This window comes from Setaria italica, chromosome VII (assembly GCF_000263155.2).
Source record: "Setaria italica strain Yugu1 chromosome VII, Setaria_italica_v2.0, whole genome shotgun sequence".
NCBI classification, from domain to species: Eukaryota; Viridiplantae; Streptophyta; class Magnoliopsida; order Poales; family Poaceae; genus Setaria; species Setaria italica.
Window position 1 is genome coordinate 12,048,553 of NC_028456.1, and position 11,583 is coordinate 12,060,135.

The 11,583-nt window shown below is 47.5% G+C and overlaps 1 pseudogene; it reads left to right on the forward strand.

The window, feature by feature from the left end:
* The first annotated feature begins 7,701 nt into the window (after positions 1-7,701).
* On the forward strand, positions 7,702-9,209 carry LOC101780461 (annotated as a pseudogene).
* Positions 9,210-11,583: the final 2,374 nt, after the last annotated feature.

Genomic DNA, 11,583 nt, shown 5'->3' on the forward strand with positions numbered 1-11,583 from the left:
AGCACATCTGACTATATAGGGGATGCAATCCTTTTGTATTAACTCATGGGGGACCCTTTTATCCCGGTTGAAAACACCAACCGAGATAAAAGACCCCCTTTTATCCCGGTTTGAAAGGGTTCGAGAGATTTAGTCCTCTTTCAGCCACCCCGTTGGGGACCCTTTTATCCTGATTGTAATATCAACCGGGATAAAAGGGGGTCTTTTATCCCGGTTAGTGTTTCAAACCGGGATAAAAGGGGAGTCTTTTATCCCGATTGGTGTTTCAAACCGGGATAAAAGGCCTCTCAGGGTCTTCTTTTTCCACTAGCCTTTGCAACCGGGATAAAAGGTCCCGGTTGGTGAGCCCCCCACCAGTGACCGAGCTTTAGTCCCGGTTGGTGAACCTTTTGTCCTGGGCCAACTTTAAACCGGGACAAAATGGGGCGCATGGAAGGTGAATTCTCTACTTGTGGGTATCTGCATGATTTGTTCCTGCAACTCAATAAGATCCACAAGCGCCTGCATAGATAGTGTGAGAGGTTGAATACTGTTGCTAGATCATCAGCTTCCATAATGTCCTTGACAAAGGCTGTTGCATCAGAGGTAGAAGGAGAAAAGCATGGGGTTTTGCAGCGATACGATTGAGGGAGACCATAAATCACTCCAGAAATGTACTGTGGAACCATCACCTACTGTGCATTTTGCTATTCCTCTATAAATTGTGTTTAATCTCAGGATATCTTTCCATCAAAAAGAGCCAATCTCTCTACAGCTACGTGGAACTTTGTCACTGTAGTACTTAAACCATAGCAACTGAACCCATGGGATATCTGCCTTGGCACAGAACTTATGCAAGTGTTTTATTAGAAGGGCATCATTTTGTATCCTCAAGTTTATCACCTCAAGGCCTCCCTTTTCCTTAGGCTTTAGCACCATTGGCCATGCAATAAGGTTTCCTCCCTTCCTACTACTGTTATTTCCTCTCCAAATACACTGCTTTCTAGCTCTGTCAATATTTTCTATGGCTCCTGAGGCAATCTTGAGTGTGCAAGTATGAAAGTAAAGATGAGCATGCTGATAGTCGCCTCTCTATTCTATCCATGATTGGACTCAAATCCTCAATCTTGGGTTTGGTGGTTCCCATTGGTAATCCCAAGTAGGTGAATGGCATGGTCCCTATCTGACACCCAAAAGCAGCTGCAAGCCTTTCCATCTTTTCTTTCGACACATGAATTAGAACCATGAGTGATTTGCGGAAGTTGACCTTGAGCCCAGTGGAGATTGCAAAAGTATCATCTACATATTGAATGATTGGAAAAAAAAAATGTAAACTAGGTAGCTCATTGGCGAGAGGTTGCACAAGGAGCAACAACTTCATGCTCTTTCACGACAACTTTGATTTCTTGTTATGAACTATTCTGTACTCCGATGAAGATTTGTCTGGACTTTGGACTGCCTCGCGGTGAATTGAGATTGGGAACTTTTTTGGCCTAGAGTTGTAGAGGGACCATCAGGTTGGTTAACTACAAGCAACAAATGGACATGATAACAAGTGAAAAGCTTGTGTTTTTCGTGAATAGATCAGAATTAAAATAACTAGTTCCCATATGTGGATGCCCCATCTACAAGATTTGTGCTAAATAAACATGCTTTGCCTTACAAACCCCATGTTCCGTGTGCTTGATGAACCTAACAAGAGCATGATCCTTAAGACTTAGCTACACAAATCTTGGTACTTTTGAAGAAATGGAGCCATTCATTTTTATCACTTCCCTATTAGCATCACTGAAAACAATTTTATTTTTTGTTGACCAGGCCTTGTTATGATACTTTCTTGTTTAGTTTATTTATATTTAGGAGCCATGAATTTTGTATCTGCAAATTTGATGTAGACATAAAGTAGTTGCAGATAACAGGACTAGAGCAACGGCACCAAGTAAAGGAGTATCAACAGAGAATGATCAATACTCAATCATCACATAAATAGTACCCATCATCACTGCAATATATCTAAAAGTGGAACATAAAGGAATGTTAGTGTGCAACATGAAGAGAATCTTAACATACAAGAAGCCAAACCATACTATGGGGGTGTTTGGGAGGGGGTAAACTATTTTAGCTAGATTTTAGCCCTCTCCTCCCAAACACCAGGGCTAAAATGGAGGACCTAAACTTTAGCCTCCCATAATCCATTAGTCCCTCCAAGGGGTGCTAAAATGGACTAAAGAGGCTAAAAGTAATCCCCTTATCCTAAATTCCACCCCTGCCCCTCTCTCTCCTCCCCGCACTCTCTCTCCACTCTCTCTCTCTCCCCATACGCCGTCTCCACTCGGCCCCACCGTCCGTCTCACCAGCCTCGCCGCCTCCGTCGAGCCCCGCTGCCTCCGCCGCGACCCCGCTGCCCCACGCCTTCCGCCACGACCCCGCTGGCCCGCCTCCGCCTCGCTCGCTCCGCCCGAAACCTTACTGCCACCGCCGGATCGGAGCCCAGCCGGCCCCGTCACCGCCGCCGCTGCCGGATCCGAGCCTCCTCGAGGGTGAGCCTCGCGATGGCGCCTTGGGGAGGTCCTGGCCGATCCCCACCTCCTCCGGCCGGATCCGCCGGCTCCGCCCACCCCTGCGGCCTCCGTCCGCCGCCTCCTCCATGATGGCATGCGACGCCTGGCTAGAGTCCTCCACGGTGCGCATCACCTCGCCGTCGTCGCGGCGCTGGCCGGCGTCGTCCGCAGATCTCGCAGGACGGCGTCTCTCTCTCTCTCTCTCTCTCTCTCTCTCTCTCTCTCCCCGCGAGGTCTCCGGCGCAGGCGCCCGCTCCCGTGGTGGCCGTTGGAGGGCGCCGCTGTGCGCCGTGGCGACGGTCTTGTCCGCTGCACTGCTGCTCGCCACCGTCGCGGCGCTGGCCGGCGTGTCGGAGAAGACCCTCTCGTCGGCAATGCCCTCCCCGTGCCCGCTGGCCCCCGCCGCAGCGCCGAGGTTGATGATCTCGTCCACGCGGATTTGGACGGAGTCCGCGTCGACGAGGCCGAGATCGCGAGCGCCAGCTGCACCTGGTAGTCCTCCTCCAACTCCAACGTCGGCATCGCCAAGCACTTCGAGATCCAGAGCGTTCGCGAGGAAGCCGCCGCAACAAGAGCGGGCGCGTCCGCCAGTAGGGACGACGCGCTCACGGGCGTCGCATCCAGGGACGCGGATGTGGCCAGCGCCGGCGACTTCTGGGGCAAGGATTTGGTGGGCTTGGAGCCCGCGCTCTGGGTGGGCGCACGACGGAGGGGCTGAGGAGGAGCGGGTGGCAATCCGGAGGGGCAGCTATGTAGGGGTAAAGGGTCATTTGGCATAGCAGGTGCTAAACTTTAGCCTCCCTCCCAAACACCCCCAAAGGCTAAAGTTTAGCACTCTTATTGAGGGGGCTAAATTTTAGCCCCCCTCCCTGTTATAAATCAACATAATAAATAGCACAACAGCTTCGTGCAACATAGACAACCAAGGCTGCTTGGTCTTTATGCTGGAGTAGTTGGTAAAGGATATGTTGCTTACTATTATACAAATTTGTTAAGAATACAAGCCATGCCATGGAGTCCATCATTATCACCATAATACACAGTCAGATTAATAAATCCAGCTCATTAGTGCTCTCACATCAGAACTTTGATTGTAATTAACTTGTAAAAAAATATTTTTTTGGAAGAAATCATGAATGTTTTGTTTAGGACTAGAATATGTGATACAACTAGAAACATAAATCAGATGAATTGTAGATACAGTACATCATAGCTGCCATTCAGAAAACAGCATTTGTCTGAGTAATAATAGTAATTTGCATAAGTGATAGTAGTACAGACTTCACCAAATGAAGCTAATAATGCTAGCAGAAGCAACAGCCTGGTACAATTTTCAGAGCTAACAATCGGAAACACTTCAAAAACAGAAACAATCCAAAAGAAGCAACATTCTGGCCAGTTCTAACGAATTTAAATTAGCACGATGAATACATAGGCAGCTTGTACTTCATTACAATGCAAAAGGGTCACATCTCATGACTCTGGTTTAACAGTAAAATAAATGAACCATAAAGACCATAGGCAGCCTTAGTGAAAAATGCCTTTTGAATAAATTATCCTGCCAGACGAAACATAGATTTCATGGAAATTGCTAAAATAAGACAGTAACATGTAAAACAGTAATAACAAAAGTAGGAACTATCTCATACATCTTGATGTTCAGACCAGTACCAAACCATTATGGCGGACTCATGCTACATAATTAACTTATCAGACGCATCAAGGCATGCGTGAAGCATATAGCAGGAACCAGAAACAACATTTGTCCAAGTAACTAGCCATTTGCATATAGCATAGCACTAGTAGCTTCAACATGCAAACCTAATAATGATAACAAATCCCTAGTAGAACCAACAAGAACCTTGATTAAACTTCAAAAAGGAAAAACAAAGAAATTCCATAGCGATCCAGGACAGTGGCTTGCATGTAAACACTTAAACATACCAATGACCAACTCCAAAGGAACTACACTGGACGATCCCAAAAGGATCGCGACAAGAGAAATCAGAGCCTTTCTGGAAGTTCCAAAGGCCACCATCTGCCTGCATATTCTCACAGACCGCCAGTAAACAGTGATCATTGGCCCGTTTTCCTGCGAACAGAGCCTTAGTTTTGGAAGTCGCCTCATCCCTCGAACCAAAATACCCATTGGCATACACAATCATCAGCATCCTCAGCATCGGCGCACTCTCGATCACGAACTTGAGGAAGGCAATTTCATTCCGCTCACCTCGGAAATCATGGAATGCCATCACAGCGATGCGCGACAGGACGCATTTGATGGCACCAGACTCCTGCCAGAACTTGATATTGAGCCTGCCAGTGGATTCAGTAGTATTCTTGGACTGCACAGCAGTTAAATCAGTTAAGTAATGCTCAGGTTTACATGGTTTATGCTAGTACGGAGTTTATGCAAAACAAAGATAACTGAAATGATCGGATTCACAGTCTCACATGGATGTGCAATCTCTCGAGATTGGGAAAGCATCTGAGGATGATGAGCAGCATCTTGGCATCACTGCGGATTCCAAATCGCACATCCACGTCCAGGGTCTTGACAGATGTGATCGTGGCACTTGGATCCGCCCCTGTCCTAGCCTGCAATGCCACCCAATCCAATGCACAGAACACAAACAGGGTTAAAGGGGGGGAAATGTTGAGATCATCATAGAAGGGATATGCAATGCAAGTACCTTGACGATGGTTCTGCCGATCTGAAGCTCATCCTTTCCCAGCTCGAAGTTTCCAAACAAGAGCAGCGCGGGGGCATGGGCAATCTTGATCCTGTTCTTCAAGCCCTCCGATTCATAAGTCCGCAGGAACAGCCGCTCGAGGCGCGGGGCGTCGACGACGGTGAGGCTGTCCAGCTTGCAGCTGTGGACTTGCAGGCAGCGCAGGCTGTTGCTGACGAGGCGGAGACGAAGTGGAAGAAAGAGGCCTTCAAAGCTGAGGATTTCCAGCACGGGGCTCCTGGACAGGACGAACTCGATGTCCCAGGCATCGATGTAGACGCTGCAGAGGCCGAGCTCGCGGAGGCGGGGGAAGGCTGCGCCGCGCAGGAGGCCGGTCGTGTCGGGGAACATCCAGAAGCCGAGGTAGAGGGTGTTGAGCTCGGCCATACTGAAGAGCGTGGCGGGGATGGGCGTTTTGGCCTCGAGCGGCCACGGGCGGTTGATGAGGAAGAGCTCCTTGACACCCTTGACGGCGAAGAGCTTGAGCCACCGCGCGAACGGGGCTCGATGCTCGTCCATGTAGCAGCAGGTGAGGCGGACGCAGCAGAAGGGGCCCGGGTGCGCGTCGAGGATGCGGGAGACAGCGGCGACCACGGCGCTGGAGCTGGCGCGGTCGAGGTGGTTGGGGATCACGTCATCGCCGCCCGGGAGAAGGTGGGTGTCGAGGAGGACGAGCGGCGTGGCGCGCCAGATGGGCCTCCAGCGGCGGGAGAGCACGGCCGTGCGCGCGGCGTCCTTGATGGGGAGGCGCGAGACGATGTTACCGAGGAGCGTGTCGGGGAGGAGGCTGAGGCGATCGATGCCCCCGCCGTCGTCGTCGAAGAGGATGCAGAGGTCGCCGTCGGCGGTGACGGGCGGGTCGGGGAGCGCGTGGTAGATGTAGGAGAGCACGCGGCCAAAGAGCGCCTCCATCTCTTGCGGGTCCTCGCCTCGGCGGCGGGCGTCCCTGTCCAAGGGGAATGGCGGTGTGAAGTTGGCCATGACCGCCTCCACCGCCGTCGCCGGAGGGGAAAGCGACAAAGAGAGGGTTCGGGGATTGCGATTTGGAAGGCGGCGAGCGGAGCGAGTGGGAGTCTGGGAGACAGCGCCGAGTGCTTCGCTTTTGTTTTGTAGCTGAGGCGAGCGCGAGTGACCTAGGGTTTGGGTTGGGCCGGCCAAGACGTCAAAGTGTCCGAAACCAATTGTTCACGGGCCCACTAGTCATTCGAGGTCACAAATTCAATTGTGGACAGTTTTTTCTTTCCACGCATCTCCGGGACGGGAGAGCCGCGAGCTCGGAAAGGTTTCCGTCAGGGATGGCGATGGGATTTTTACTCTGTTAGGGTACGAGGGTCAATTTTTTACCCGTGAGTTTGTTAATGGGTAAAAAATCAGACCCATTCGGTTTGCGGGTATGGGTTTGTGAATCTAAAATCTGAACCCATAAATACATAATTTTTTTAAGACCCGGTTATATACCACTAAATAAGTCCATATCCTTAGCTCGGGCTATCTTAATTTTGACGGCCAAAGTTCAACTCTTAGATATATGTGCTACTTTTTTATCATGGTTGAATTGTTAAATATTGAACTTGGTAAGATCTATACTATGACTGATTTATTAACTAAAGTGCTTTGTTAGCATGTGGTTTTCCTTACTATATTTCTGTCAATTTACATCAATATTGCATGCGTATATATTAAATTATGAATATATATGTACATATGATAATTGTTTTTAGTTGCTTGCTTTAGTACCACAGGTATCCGTTAACCCAATGGGTATGGGTTTGGGCATAAAATTAAACCCGTGGCGGGTCATGGGTTTTTTAACGAGCGGGTTTTATATTCGTGGACATGGATTTGGGATGGCAAAATCCAGCGGGTTTGTGCCCATTGCCATCTCTAGTTTCCGTGGTTCCCGATCATCCCAAACTTGTGGAGTGCGATGGGGATGGTTCATGAAGTATCAATTTGTTAGAAATTTGCTAAATCTATACCTAATATTAAAGAGAGGATGTTTCTTCCAACCGTCGTGATCATTTTGCAAAAACGTCCCTCAAATTTTTGGTAATCAACCCGCAGTCTATATTCTAAAGAGAGGAATTCGAGTGGAAAAAGGAGAGAAGGGAAGGGGTTAAGGGAGAAAAGCTTCCCAAAACAGAGAGGAACAGAGAGGCGATGGGGGATTGGGCGCGGCGGCTGGAGCAGGGCGACCCGCCGCTGCCCTCCCTCATCAGCAAGCACGAGGAGTGGGAATAGGCGGACGAGTCGGAGCACGGCAAGGTGGTCCTATGCGTCAACGGCAGCTGCGAGCCTCCGTCGTGCTAGCCCCTCGAGGCGGCGCTTGATGAGGTGGTCCTTGCTCTCTCAGCTCCTCCCGTGCCATCGACCTTCACCTCCAGCTCTCCAATCCCCGGAACCTTATCCTCGTCCCCATCCCGAGCGTCATGGCCGCTGTGCTCTTCTCCACCTCCTTCTCGCCCCGCTTCCTCACCCTATCCTCCCCGAAGCCTGCAGTGACCGTGGCCTCCGCCTTCCTCCCCTTCAGGCTGCCGCTGCGCGTCGTGTCGGTGCCGGGGCGGCGGGTGTTTGAGCCCGTGGCCGTCACGGTGTCGTCCGAGTACGAGATCGAGAGCGCGGAGCAGGAGGAGGAGGAGGGAGCCGAGGAGTTTTTCCGAGGACATGAAGCTGTTCGTCGGGAACCTGCCCTTCAGCGTCGACAGCGCGCAGCTCGCCGGGCTCTTCGAGCAGGCCGGCTCGGTCGAGATGGTCGAGGTATATACGAGTTAATTGTGCCGCCCGTCTATGTAATTAGCGTCAGAAATTGTCATTTTGCTAAAATAGGAAATATATTATTCTTTAAAAAAAGTCTTGCTCACTGTCGTATGGTCACCTGGAATGGAACTGGAGTACTGGACAACTTGACCGAATTTAGTCAGGAGTAATTGATTGTTACACTATTTGAAACACTGATATGGTTATGTACTTGTGGTAAATTATGACCAGAAATCGAAACAATATTCAAATTGTGAAGTCCAACAGAGCTGTATGCATTGAGTGAACCTTCTGCGTTTCACTATTTCGCCTTCACTATTCTAAGTTTCTAACAGTTCATAACTGCTTTGCAGGTTGTATATGATAGAATGACTGGACGAAGCCGTGGATTTGGATTAGTGACAATGTCTTCAGCTGAAGAAGCCGGAGCTGCTGTTGAGCAATTCAACGGTTATGTGAGTATACTTCCATGGTTTAAGCTACCTTTCTCTTGGTATGCTTCTGGAGAAGATTAACTATCCAGTTGAAGGAAAAATAAAAAGATATAGCAACACTAAACAGACAAAGATCAGATGCATTTCTATAAAAGGTTGTAATGTGAATCGTAGCATAACCGAAAACTTTAGGAACAACTTCATCATAGCTTTTGGAACTGAATTACTTCTCTTGAGTGCATAGTGCGTCGTAGCAGATTGAGCTCCTGACTAATTAGCCTTGCCTCTCAAACAAACATTTCAAGGCAGACCACTAAGGGTGAACTCTGGGCCACCATCGCCTAGGGATGACTCTGCACCAAGAGCACCAAGGGGTGGTGGAGGTGGTGGAAACTTTGTGGATTCAGGAAACAAGATCTACGTAGGGAACCTCGCATGGGGTGTCGACAACTCGACGCTTGAGAACCTGTTCAGCGAGAAGGGCGGGTGCTTAGCATCTCATCTATGACAGGGAGAGTGGCAGGTCAGGAGGATTTGGTTTTGTCACCTATGGCTCTGCTGAGGAGGTCAACAATGCCATATCAAACCTTGATGGCATCGTAAGTTCTACATCCTGTTGTTTTTGTGTGTGTATCTTCTGCATTGTCATTTTAATTAGAAAATGCGTTGTAATGCAGAACTTGGATGGCAGGCAGATCCGAGTCACGGTTGCGGAATCAAAGCCAAGGCGTGAATTTTGAACTATGGCGATTTAGAGGTTAATAGTGTGTTTTGCCAAGTGTTAGTTTCTAGCTTTTATTCTAATACGGACTATGTAATAACCGTTGCAACGCACGAGTATTGTGCTAGTTTAAACTTAAGTGTGTAAAATCTTTGCTACGAGGTGCAAGAATATGGAAAATCATGCCAAGTAGCAAGAGATCTTACCACAATTGTGACTACAACCAAACAAATAAGATCTGGTCAAACCAAAGCTAAGAAGAGTACCCGATATTCTTATCCCATAATCTATGATTGGGATATGTAAAAAAAATTTGGGCATAAAAAACACAAATTCCTATCTGTGGCTATATTGTTTATTCCCAAAAACTTTAAATTATGTCACGTCATCTTAGGTAGCACCTCATTCGTCTAGTACATCTGTTAAAGCACGTTCCCTTTTTTTCCTTGTTCAACCTAGTCCGCTTGACCTCTTCAATGCTTGCATAAACACAAGTTGAATCTGCACCCATATTGTCTGATCATTTTTTTTAATACAAGAGCTATACGAACTATAGTTCACTACCAGTACTACAAAGAATACATAGCACAATGGCAAATAGAAACTCTCCTTAATCTATATTCAGTTCCTTCAACATGTAATTCATTCATTCATGTTATATTGCCGTTCCATAACCTGACTTGCAGCAGCCGTACCGGGTACCCATGTATTTGCTAGGTCTAGAAGAAAATCTGAAACCTGACAAACGTACTTCGTTGTTCAGGCTGCTCCGCTCTGGCTGACGGGTGAAGGCGGCGACCTGCACTCATCAGACACTCAAGCAATGGAGGCACCGCCCTGGAGTCCTGGTTGCCCAAAATCTGAGAGAGGGCACCTCCTAAGAGATAGCAAAATTTTTAGAGCACAAAAGGGTAAAAAATTGTTGCTTTAAGGGGTGTTTGGATACAAGATGCTAAATTTTAGCAGGGTCGCATCGGATGCTCGGATGCTAATTAGGAGGGCTAAACATGAGCTAATTACAAAACTAATTGCACACATGGAGTCTAAATTTGCGAGACGAATCTATTAAGACTAATTAATTCATCATTAGCAAATAGTTACTGTAGCACCACATTGTCAAATCATGGACTAATTATGCTTAATAGATTCGTCTCGCGAATTAGAATCCATCTGTGCAATTAGTTTTGTAATTAGATTATGTTTAATACTCCTAATTAGTATCAAACATCCAATGTGACAGGTGCTAAAGTTTAGTAGAGGTTTAGCTTAAAAAAAACTTTGAGTGAGGGCACGTGCCCTCCCCGGCATTTGTCCCGGACATGATGATTATCAGGCTGTGTGACAGCGCAACGACGGAGAGCGATGCACAGGCCCTGATACTCTTTGGCCTTGTTTAATTCTTCCTTTTTTTTTTCCCACCTTTGATACTAGGAAAAAGAAGATTCCCATCACATCAAATTTGCGTTACATGTATGGAATACTAAATGTAGACAAAAGCAAAAACTAATTGTACAGTTTTGTTGTACTTTGCGAGACGAATCTTTTGAGCTTAATTAGTCAATGTTTGAACAATAATTCACAAATACAAACGAAATGCTACAGTTGCGCATTTATGGCAAAATACAAACTTTGCCACTCCTAATTTGAGAACTAAACAAGGCCTTCACAGCATACCGCAGCGCGCAACAAAGGACAAAAAAGGTGCAAATGGACGACCTATATGCAGGAGAAGTTGAAGATGGGCGGGACCGGTGTTTCTTCCGGCGATCGGATGTGCGGAGCAACGACGGAAATTCGACTTGGGTGACCGTCAGTTTTGGACGCACGGTGATTTTGGGACCGTGACTGTTGGGAGAAGTTTTTTTTTTGATACCAAAACTAGACTTTTTAGGGGGTGTTTGTTTATCCGGATTAAAGTTCAGTTCACATTAAATATTTAAATACTAATTAGAAGTATTAAATAGATTAATTATAAAAATTAATTGTATAAATTAAAGGTTAATTCGCGAGACGAATCTATGAATCCTGATTAGTAACTTATTTTGAACGCTTTCGGAGATCTCTAAACTTCTAAACCCGATCAAGCTCTCGCACCCTATTGGGCCACGTCTCCTTTTTTTCCTCAACCGTCGGATATTGATCGGGCGTCCCAGCACGGGCACTGCAGCTAGCGTTTCGAGAGGTCTTACTGCCCGCCGCCACCTGCTCCAGCTAGCGGCCACCGCTGGTCGAGCTCGAGGCTTAGGCTTGGTTTGGTTCCCTGACTTAAATTTAAGCACCCATCACATCGAATATGTAGATACTAATTAGGAGTATTAAACGGAGACTATTTACAAAACCGATTACATAAGTGGAGGCTAACGTCGAGACGAAGCTTTAAGACTAATTAGTTCAATATT